The 10,915-nt window shown below is 36.7% G+C and overlaps 1 long non-coding RNA gene across 2 annotated transcripts; it reads right to left on the reverse strand.

The window, feature by feature from the left end:
* Positions 1-274: 274 nt before the first annotated feature.
* LOC104649660 (uncharacterized) lies at positions 275-10,518 on the reverse strand. Of its 2 annotated transcripts, none has more exons than XR_011212112.1 (4): positions 9,947-10,518; positions 9,269-9,360; positions 8,418-8,522; positions 275-415 (listed from the first exon to the last, which is right to left on the reverse strand). It is a non-coding gene; the product is annotated as an uncharacterized lncRNA (long non-coding RNA). The 2 variants fall into 2 exon arrangements; XR_743553.4 differs by lacking the exon at positions 275-415 and adding an exon at positions 6,017-6,318.
* Between the last annotated feature and the right edge of the window lie 397 nt (positions 10,519-10,915).

Genomic DNA, 10,915 nt, shown 5'->3' on the forward strand with positions numbered 1-10,915 from the left:
AACAAACACAACACAAATTACCCTTTCATCAATCCACCTGAAACCCACAAAATGTCTTTTTATCATCTTTTATTACTTGGGCACAAATGTCACATAACCCCATCAATCAATTAAATCAACTAAGCTCTGCCCCAAACCAGTAAAGTCAAACATATTAATACAATGAGTTTAATACAAAAAAAATATTAACTCAATACTAAGCTGAATCTAACTATGTTTGAAAATAGCCTCTAAACTAGACTAAAATACTGGAACAAGCCCCACCTGAATCTAGCAAAAACTGAAATTAAATGACTAAAGACTGAAATGAAACTCATGACTGTTGTTCTCGGAGAATGAGGACTCAACACTGAATTTGCTGAACTGGAGATCGGTAAATCTATCTATGCGTGATCTGGATGCGGAGAACCTGAACCTACACCACAAGAAGATGTAGCGCACGTACTCAGTACTTGAAAGGTACTGAACATGTAGGATAGAGTAAAGCTGAAATAAAACATAACTGAACAAGCACAAAAACAACTAAAATAATTTGAACGTGATGTGTTCATTTCTGAGCTAACTGGATGCAATGACCAATTTATAACATGCTGAAACTGAATACTGAATATAGTGATAAATGGTCAATACAGAGAGTCTGACTGAACTGTGGGAGCTACTAATAACCAATAATAAAACCACATGAACTAAATGTGGAGTCGATGTATATGCCTCATCGAGAGGACCCAATATACCCTACCAAAGGTATAAAGGCATGCTAGAGTGATCACTAAACTAATTGCCCACAGAGGGGACTTACAACCTACTTTGCTAGTAGTTCTGGGAATATCGGGTATGCTAAACCCTAGTCCAAATCGGTATTATGCTACTTTAGTAAATTTTGTAAATTTACTGATTATCTCTGAGTTTCTGTAAATACTGGATAGCTCAAAACCACATGCAAACTGAGAGTGCAACAATTAATCTTGTAATTCTGCATTTATAATTGAGGCATGTATATCTGAAGTGTCTGAAATATCTGACCTAGCATGTGTAATTCAAGAACTAAAGAAATACAAAGCTAGGGTTCTGAAACTCATGAAATAAACTGAATCATAACATGATAATCTGATTTGAAACATATAACTAATACATTCATGAAGTTCTAACAAAGATCTAGAAACCCTAGGTTTAATCATCATAAGAGAATAAAAAACTAACTAAAACTAAGGACCCAATGGGTGAAAGAAACCCACTAGTGAAATCCCACATACCTGGTGATAAAATCCACGGAAAAATAATTAATTTTTGGGGCTGGAACTGCTGGAGCTTGTGGCGTTCTTGAACTAGGGTTCTTGAACTTTTTTCTCCTCTCTTGCTTCTAATTTTCTAAGTTTTGATTTAATGATTTGACTTGGATATGTGTTAATTATGTTTATAGGCTTAAACTGACTAAACTATGATGATTTAGGGTAAAAACGACGTAACTGAGGGTTTAAAGGGAGTGGGAAAGGTCAAAAAGACCCCTGGGAAGGTTGTTGTCGGGCTTCACGACGGCCAGAACCGACGGTCCGTCGTGCACCTGACGCCCGTAGTTGGGTCCGTCGTGAGGGCCTATTCCACCGGCCTTTACTAAAATGGGCATAACTTTTTACTCGGAGGTCTGATTTTAGCAAGGTCGGTGGATATGGAAAGATAATTCAATTATGTATCTGTGGGTAAGTTATAGGAGATCTAATTCATTTTGTGCTAAGAGTTATGATCATTTTACGTTTACCAAATTGCATTTCCCCTTAACTGGCAGCAAATTTTCCACCTACGGTCAGACCTACGGACCGTAGGTCCACCTACGAACCATGCTGGTCATCCATAGCTCTTGTCAGAGAGTGGTTGAAGGGAGTCTTGATCGACGGTCACGGACTACGGACCGTCGTTTGACCTACGGACCCTAAGTCCGTCCATCTTCCAAGACTTGATCAGTTTTTCTAGGTTGAAATTTTTGGGATTTTCTGATCCCATCGACGGTTGTGCAGGATGGATGGCTACGGTCCGTCGATGCCACTATTGGTAGCACCTGCATATTTTTCTGAAAAACTAATTTGTGGTCTGTTTTGGATACGGGGTGTTGCATTATCTCCCCATTAAGAAGATTCGTCCTCGAATAAAGACTAAACTAGCTGAAATAGAGAGAGAGAGATGCAAACCCTACTACTAAACACTAAGAACTGAGTTCTGACTGAATTGAGTTCAGAGTACATGCAATTATGCTAAAAATAAAATTACAAACTGAGGGAACATGATTCTAAAACTGAATTTACGTATGAATGATTGTAAAACTCAAGCGAAATGAATCTGGCGCTATCAAAGCTACTTCACCTACATCTCCATAAAATTTCAGAAAAACCCAATCGTCAACTTGGAACTCTAGTTCCCTTCTCCTTACATCTCCATAAAATTTCTGACGACTTTGGGATGTCTTTACTCTATCTCTAATGAGTTGCACCTTGTACATAGCATAAAGGAATGAATCCGGCGCTATCAAAGCTACTTCACCTACTTTAAACTAACCAACATGAGATCTACATCTACGCCAATATAAAGCCTCATAAGGGGCCATCTGAATGCTGGAATGGTAGCTATTATTATAGGCAAACTCAATAAGAGGAAGGTGATCATCCCAACTACCTTTTAAATCAATCACACAAGCTCTCAACATATCCTCTAAGGTCTGATGGTACGCTCTGCCTGCCCATCCGTCTATGGATGAAATGTTGTACTAAGGTTAATTTGAGTACCAAGACCTTTTTGAAATGACTTCCAAAAATGAGAGGTAAACTGAGGACCTTTATTTGAGATGATAGACAAAGGAACCCCATGCAACCTTACGATTTCAGTAAGGTAAATCTTGGCATAGTCCTCTACCGAATATGTAGTCTTGACCGCCAAAAAGCGAGAAGACTTAGTCATCCTATAAACTATCACCCAAATTGAGTCATGCTGTCTGCCAGTACGAGGTAACCCTGTGATGAAATCCATATTGATCACATCCCACTTCCAAGTAGGAATATCGATCTCTTGAGTCATACCTCCTGGTTTCTGATGTTCTACCTTGACTTGCTGGAACTTACTCACAAAGTCTGCTATATCCCTCTTCATGCCATTCCACCAATAGACTTCCCGCAGATCGCGGTACATCTTAGTGGCACCTGGATGAATAGAATACTTGGAGTTATGATCTTCTGCAAGAATATGCTGCCTCAACTCTCCCACATCAGGAACACACAATCTACCTTGGTAGCGAAGTAAACCATCTCCCCCTTGGGAGAAAACCTCCACTCTCTGATTGTTGACTGCACCCTTTAGTTCAAGAAAGATCGGATCACGCTCTTGCTTTTCCTTAACCTCCACTACCAAAGACGATTCTGCCCCATTCTGAACTGTTACACCGCTGTCTTATATGTTCATAAGGCGAACTCCCAAGCGAGCAAGCCTGTGAACATCATTCACTAGTTCCTTTATTTTTTCCTCAACATGGGATACACTACCCATAGATAATCTACTAAGAGCATCGGCCACTACATTCTCCTTTCTACGATGATAATGCAAAATCATATCATAATCCTTAAGGAACTCAAGTCATCTTCTCATGCGAAGATTCAAATCTTTCTGGGTGAACACATACTGGAGGCTCTTATGATCGGTGAACATATATACATGAACATCATACAAGTAGTGTCTCCATATCTTGAGTGCAAACACCATTGCTGCAAGCTCGAGGTCATGAGTTGGATAGTTCTTCTCATGCACCGTAAGCTTTCTAGAGGCATAAGATATAACCTTATCTCTTTGCATCAACACACAACCAAGGCTAACTATGGATGCATCGCAATAGATCACATCACCATCTTAACCCTCTGGTAGAGTCAAGACAGGAGCTGTAGTCAATCTAGTTTTCAATTCTGTGAAGCTTTTCTCACAATCATCTGACCATTGGAACTTGACCATCTTCTGAGTCAACCTAGTCAATGATGAGGCTATGGATGAAAATCCTTCCACGAACCTTCTGTAATAATCTGCTAGACCTAAGAAACTTCTGATATCTGTAGCAGAGGTAGGTATGGGCCATTGTTTCACTACTTCTATCTTTTGTGAATCTAAGCGGATCCCTTCGCTAGATACAATGTGACCAAGGAAAGCAACGGATTGCAACCAAAACTCACATTTACTAAACTTAGCGAATATCTGGCGATCTTTGAGTATCTGCAGAACAACTCTCAAATGACTTGCATGTTCTTCCTCACTCCTAGCGTAAATGAGGATATCATCAATGAAGATAACGAACAAGTCTAAGTACTATTTGAACACTCTGTTCATCAAATCCATAAAAGCTACAGGATCATTGGTTAGTCCAAACGACATAACTACAAATTTATAATGACCATACCGAGTTCTGAAGGTTATTTTTGGAATGTCACTATCTCTGACTCTGAGCTGATAATAACCCGATTTGAGGTCTATCTTTGAGAAATGACTAGCACCCTGAAGTTGGTCAAACAAGTCATCAATCCTGGGGATGGGATACTTATTCTTGATTGTGACCTTGTTCAACTGTCTATAGTCAATGCACATTCTTAGAACCATCTTTCTTCTTTACGAACAATACTGGTGCACCCCATGGTGAAATACTAGGTCTGATAAAACCCTTATCTAGAAGGTCTTTCAATTTCTTCAATTCCTTAAGCTCTACTGGATCCATTCTGTAAGTAGGAATAAAAATAGGCTGGGTATCTGGAAGGAGATCAATTCCACAGTCGATTTCCCTTTCGGGAGGAACCCCGGGAAGATCTTTTGAAAATTAACAGACTACTAGAACTGATTCAAGATATGGGTTTTCAAGGCTAGAATTCTTAACCCGAACTAGATGATAGAGATAACCCTTAGATATCATCTTTATGGCCTTAAGGTAAGAAATAAATCGATCCATATGCGCTAGGCTAGTACCCTTCCATTCTAAGATTGGTTCGTCTGGAAACTGAAAAACGAACAATCCTAGTTCTACAATTGACTGAGGCATAACATGAGTGTAACCAATCCATGCCTAGAATGATATCAAAGTCTACCATTTCTAACTCTACTAGATCTGCTGAGGTGACTTTCTGAGAGACTATGACACAATTTCTGTATACCCGTGAAGCTATAACTGGGTCACCAACTGGAGTAGAGACTAAGAAAGATTCTGAGAGATTTTCTGGAATGACTTTGAATATGACTGCTATACTGAGTTACAAAAGGCAAAGTCATCTCTGTTGTATTTCCACTGAGTGAACCATATGTGAGTCACATCCTTGAGTTTTTAGGATGACAATCTCACCTATCACGACCAGTTACTGACATCACACCAAATATTTTCTTGACTTCATCAATGAACTTCTGTGGGTACTTACCAACATGCGACCCTAAAAACTTAGACGGATTCATCCTAACAAAATGACAAACTCTGGCTGCCATTGATCGATCAATTCTATTAGTAGGAACTAGAACCTGCTGATTGTTCTGGTTGTTCATACTCTGAGCCAAAAGATGAATTAGCTCTCTAAAAAATTGCATTTGAACTTCCTTATCTGGTACTAGATGAACTACGTTAGCAATGCGTGTATTAGAAGTCCATGCCTAAGCTCTAAGAGAAGGCATGATCTGAAACGTAGAACGTCAAGTAAGAATTGAATAAGATCATACCTTACGCACGATAAGAGTAACAAAAAAGTGAAGTTTTTCCTAAATCACTTTATAGACTCCCTAACATTAGATGTGGTGCACTTCACACCCATGAAAAGGACTCTACTTAGTGCGGCTTTATCAAACATCTTATGACTTTTGAACCTAGTGATCTGATACCAAGTTTTGTCACGCCCTGAGCTACCCCTGAGACGCGAACACGGAACGTAGGACCACAAGTGATCCCAAGCTAACCCTGCTGGCATGATCATGAGCATACTAAAGATAATAAACAGTTGCGAAAGCTAAATCATACTTAGAATGAAAAAATGGGGAATACCCATATTCTATAACTGAGATATTATAAAATAATGAGTTTAATACAAAAGAAATATTAACTCAATACTAAGATGAATCTAACTATGTCTGAGAATAGCCTCTAAACTAGACTAAAATACTGGGACAAGCCCCAACTAAATCTAGCAAAAACTGAAACTAAATGACTAAAGACTGAAATGAAACTCATGACTGTTGTCCTCGGAGAATGAGGAGTTACAACTGAATATGCTGAACTGGAGATTGAGAAATCGATCTATGCGTGATCTGGATGCTGAGAACCTGAACCTACATCACGAGAAGATGTACCGCACGTATGCGTCAGTACTTGAAAGATACTGAGCATGTAGGATAGAGTAAATCTGAAATAAAACATAACTGAACAAACACAAAAACAAGTATAATAATCTGAACGTGATGTGCTGATTTCTGAGCTAACTGGATGCAATGACCAATTTATAACATGCTGAAACTGAATACTGAATATACTGATAAATGGTCAATACAGAGAGTCTGACTGAACTGTGGGAGCTACTAATAACCGATAATAAAACCACATGAGCTAAATATGGAGTCCAATGTATACGCCCCATCGAGTGGAGCCAATATACCCTCCCAAAGGTATAAGGCATGCTGGCGTGATCACTAAACTGATTGCCCACAGAGGGGACTTACAACCTACTTTGCTAGTAGTTCTGGGACTATTGGGTACGCTAAACCCTAGTCCAACTAGGTATTATGCTACTCCCATGAATTTTGTAAATTAACTGATTATGTCTGAGTTTCTATAACTACTGGATAGCTTGAAACGAACATGCAAACTGAGAATGAAACAATTAATCTAGTAATTATGCATTTATAACTGAGGCATGTATATCTGAAGTGTCTGGAATTTTGACCTAGCATCTGTAATTCAAGAACTAAAGAAATACAAAGCTAGGGTTCTGAAACTCATGAAATAAACTGAATAATAACATGATAATCTGATTTGGAACATATAACTAATAAATTCCTGAAGTTCTAAGAAAGTTCTAAAAACCCTAGGTTTAATCATGATAAGAGAATCAAGAACTGACTGAAACTAATAATCGAATGGGTGAAAGGAACCCACTAGTGAAATCCCACATACCTGACGATGAAATCCACGGAAAAATACTTAAGTTTCGGGGCTAAAACTGCTGGAGGTTGTGGCGTTCTTGAACTAGGGTTCTTGAGCTTTTTTCTCCTCTCTTGCTTCTGATTTTCTATGTTTTGATTTAGGATTTGACTTGGATATGTTTTAATTATGTTTCTAGGCTTAAACTGACTAAAATATGATGATTTAGGGTCAAAAAAACGTAACTTAGGTTTTAAACAGAGTGGGAAAGGTCAAAAAGACCCTTGGGAAGATTGATGTTGGGCTTCACGACGGCCAGAACTGATGGTCCGCTGTGCGCCCAACGCGCCGTTGTTGGGTCCATCGTGAGGTCCTCTTCGACAGGCGTTTACTAAAATGGACATTACTTTTTACTCGGAGGTCTGATTTTAGCAAGGTTGGTGGATATGCAAAGATAATTCAATTATCTATCTGTGGGTAGGTAATGGGAGATCTATATCATTTTGTGCTAAGAGTTATGATCGTTTTAAGTTTACCCAACTGCATTTCCCCTTAACTGGCTGCAAATTTTCCACCTACGGTCAGACCTACGGACTGTAGGTCCACCTTCGAACCATGTTGATCATCCATAGCTCTTGTCAGAGAGTGGTTGAAGGGAGTGTTGATCGACGGTCACGGACTACAAACCGTCGTTTGACCTACGGACCGTAAGTTCGCCCGTCTTCCAAGATTTAACCAATTTTTCTAGGCTGAATTTTTTGGGAGTTTTTGATCCCATCGACGGTTGTGCAGGATGGATCGTAAATCAGGCTATGGTCGATCGATGCCACCATTGGTAGCACCTGCAGATTTTTCTGAAAAAATAATTTTTGGTCTGTTTTGGCTACGGGGTGTTACATAATAGGTCAATGGAATACATCAGAACCATAAGTGACATGTTGGTAGAGAGAACAAAAAATATACAAAACTTAAAACATTAAGAGTAGTTTTTTTATCCCTGTTTATCAATTTAATCAACACTAATTTATTACTTTATGCTTTGCCTCCTCAAATAACGATTATAGGATAATATGGTGAAACCTAACTATAACTTTCTCGTTACCCTTAAGAATTAAAACACAACACCAGACACAAACAAACAATGATCCATCAATAAATAATTTTTTAGTTTTAAAGATTTAAGAAGAAAAGAAATCCTGGCACAATGAATGGGGGAGAAGATGAGCTTGTTGAAGTACTACTACTAATATGTTCTCATCCAAAAAAGAAAAGAGAAGAAAAAAATACTCACTGCTATTAGCTGGATTTGTATGCATACGTGATTTGTTCAAATTACTCATAGCGTGTCTCCTTCAACAAACTGGTGTGATCATTATTGAAATTTGAAGATCACTCTCTGATTTGGGCATAATTAATAAAATAAGATATCATTAGAATATACAGAAGTCAATATGATTCGAGAGGAGCTGAATAGACAAACATATAACGACATCACTTTTGGAGATTGTAGGACTTCCTAAATTTCTTATGTTGTGATTTTGACCTAACTTGATTAACATATGATTAGCGAACCTATTACATTATCATTGTAATTGTTTGACCAAAACATAAAAATTAAATCAAAGCTACAAATTAGTTGTAAATATATCAGTATAAAGAAACAAATCAGAGATGTTTGATTAGTCTAAAGACTAAAGTTTGAAAAATAACTTGTCTAGTTATATTCACTTTCAAATAGTAATCTATCAATATTTTCATTTCACAATGGTATGTCATTTATAAAAGTAAAGAACATATGACAATCATGACCGCCAAGGAAAACTTAGGTTGTTGTAATGGACTTTCAGTTAAGGGAAGAGAAAAAATTATAAAAATTACTTCTCTAAGTAATAGTAAATTAAAAATTTAACTGAAAAAGAAAATGTGTTCTCTTAGCTACTGTTTGGAAGACACTTTTTTTTTGTTTCATTTTAATCAATTGAAAATTAGTCCTTTAATAATTCTGACATTTAATTTAAGTAACAATACAGACGACATAAAGTTCAACTGCAGTTCAAAGACGAGAAATATATATAATGCAGATAAACATATATATACAACTCAATAACATAAAAAGATTGAAAATATTAATGTATTACTTACTGTGGACAGACATTCAGAGCATTGCATCCATACTTCTTTGTTAACTTTTTCTCTTCTCTCATCAAATATGGCAATGTTTTTTCAATCAATCACTAAAACACAAAAAGTTCTATTAGAAAAGTAGGTATCTTTTACTATGCAAATGTACAATAATAATCTTCGTTTCTCTTCAATTATAACAACTTATATGCCATCAAAAGTCAAAGAAAGATAATACAGAACAAATTTTTTTAGAATTGACAGAGAAATATTTTGCACCCACCAACTCTTTAATATGAAAAGAAAATGAAGAGAAAGTACCTAAAATGGTCAATTATCTTTGAGTTTGGATTTAAAATCATTCATAAAAATGCATCTCACTACCTAAATCGAAACATGAATAAGTATAACAAAAAAATTAGTATATGCATATTCAAATTCAATAGGAAATGGACTAAAAACAAATGACCATTATAGACGATAAAAGTTCAATAATAAAGAAAATTGCTTTAAAACCTCAAAAATACAAATAGCTCGCAATTTGAACATAAATTCCTCAATATTAGAAGTAGAACGGATTAGATTTGAGAATCATTAAGACTAAAATTGTATAATTTTAGATAGAGAAATCTGTACAACATTATATACACTCATCATTCATCTAAAAATATTAATTAAGAGGATGATGAAGAAAATTACCTACTGAGAGGAGAATGAAGATAACATCCGGTGAGATAGTGCAGGATAGAAGGAAGATGAATCAATTTCTTTATTTTTATTAATGAATGAAGGAAGTAAGAGAAATGGTGTCACAACCCAAAACAAGTAGTGAGTGGCACTCACACTTAACCTCCTAAGTGGGTGAACCAAGGAATCCAAACTCCAATATATGTCAATAATTCAACTAAGAATAAAAAAATAATGCGGAAGCTTCAAAACTTATTAAAGTATCATTTTTCAAAACATGAAAGTCATCACATCAATGACATCTGATAACCCTACACTAAGTCTAAGAATATCAAATACATCAAAATAAAAGAATAACATAGTATGTGACCGAAAACATAGGACATCATGTCATGACCGAAAGAATTCAACATGAGCTTGAATGAATAACTCACCCTGAAACATGATATGCTAGAGACTGACTAGAGCAAAGGAAAATTCGAAGTCATTGGTACACCCACTGCACTCAATAAATGAAAACAAAGAAAAACACAAGTAAGCCTCAGTACGGGGTAACATGTACTGAGTAGGTATCATCAACCAACCCAAAATAGAAACTAATATACAATAAATAATAGTATGAACTCAACTATAGCACTTAACAGGTGATAATCCACAAACAACATGAACTAGTGTCAAAAACACTAAAGTAAGTATGTAATAAGTCAACAATATCAAAATCATCCATGAGGACTCATGCCTCCAACCAAACCATTTGGAAAATTGAGTACTTTGAGATTGAGTACATTCCGTTAATTCAATATGTTTTTCCTTTAATAATATCGTGTCAGAACGTGACACTCTAATCCAATTATACTGTGTCAGTACGTGACACTCCGATCCAAAAATACCTTATTAGAACGTGACACCCCGATCTAAGTATACCGTGTCAGAACGTGATACTTTGATCCAATTATGCTATTAAGTTCTCATTTATTATCA

This window comes from Solanum lycopersicum, chromosome 10 (assembly GCF_036512215.1).
Source record: "Solanum lycopersicum chromosome 10, SLM_r2.1".
NCBI lineage: Eukaryota > Viridiplantae > Streptophyta > Magnoliopsida > Solanales > Solanaceae > Solanum > Solanum lycopersicum.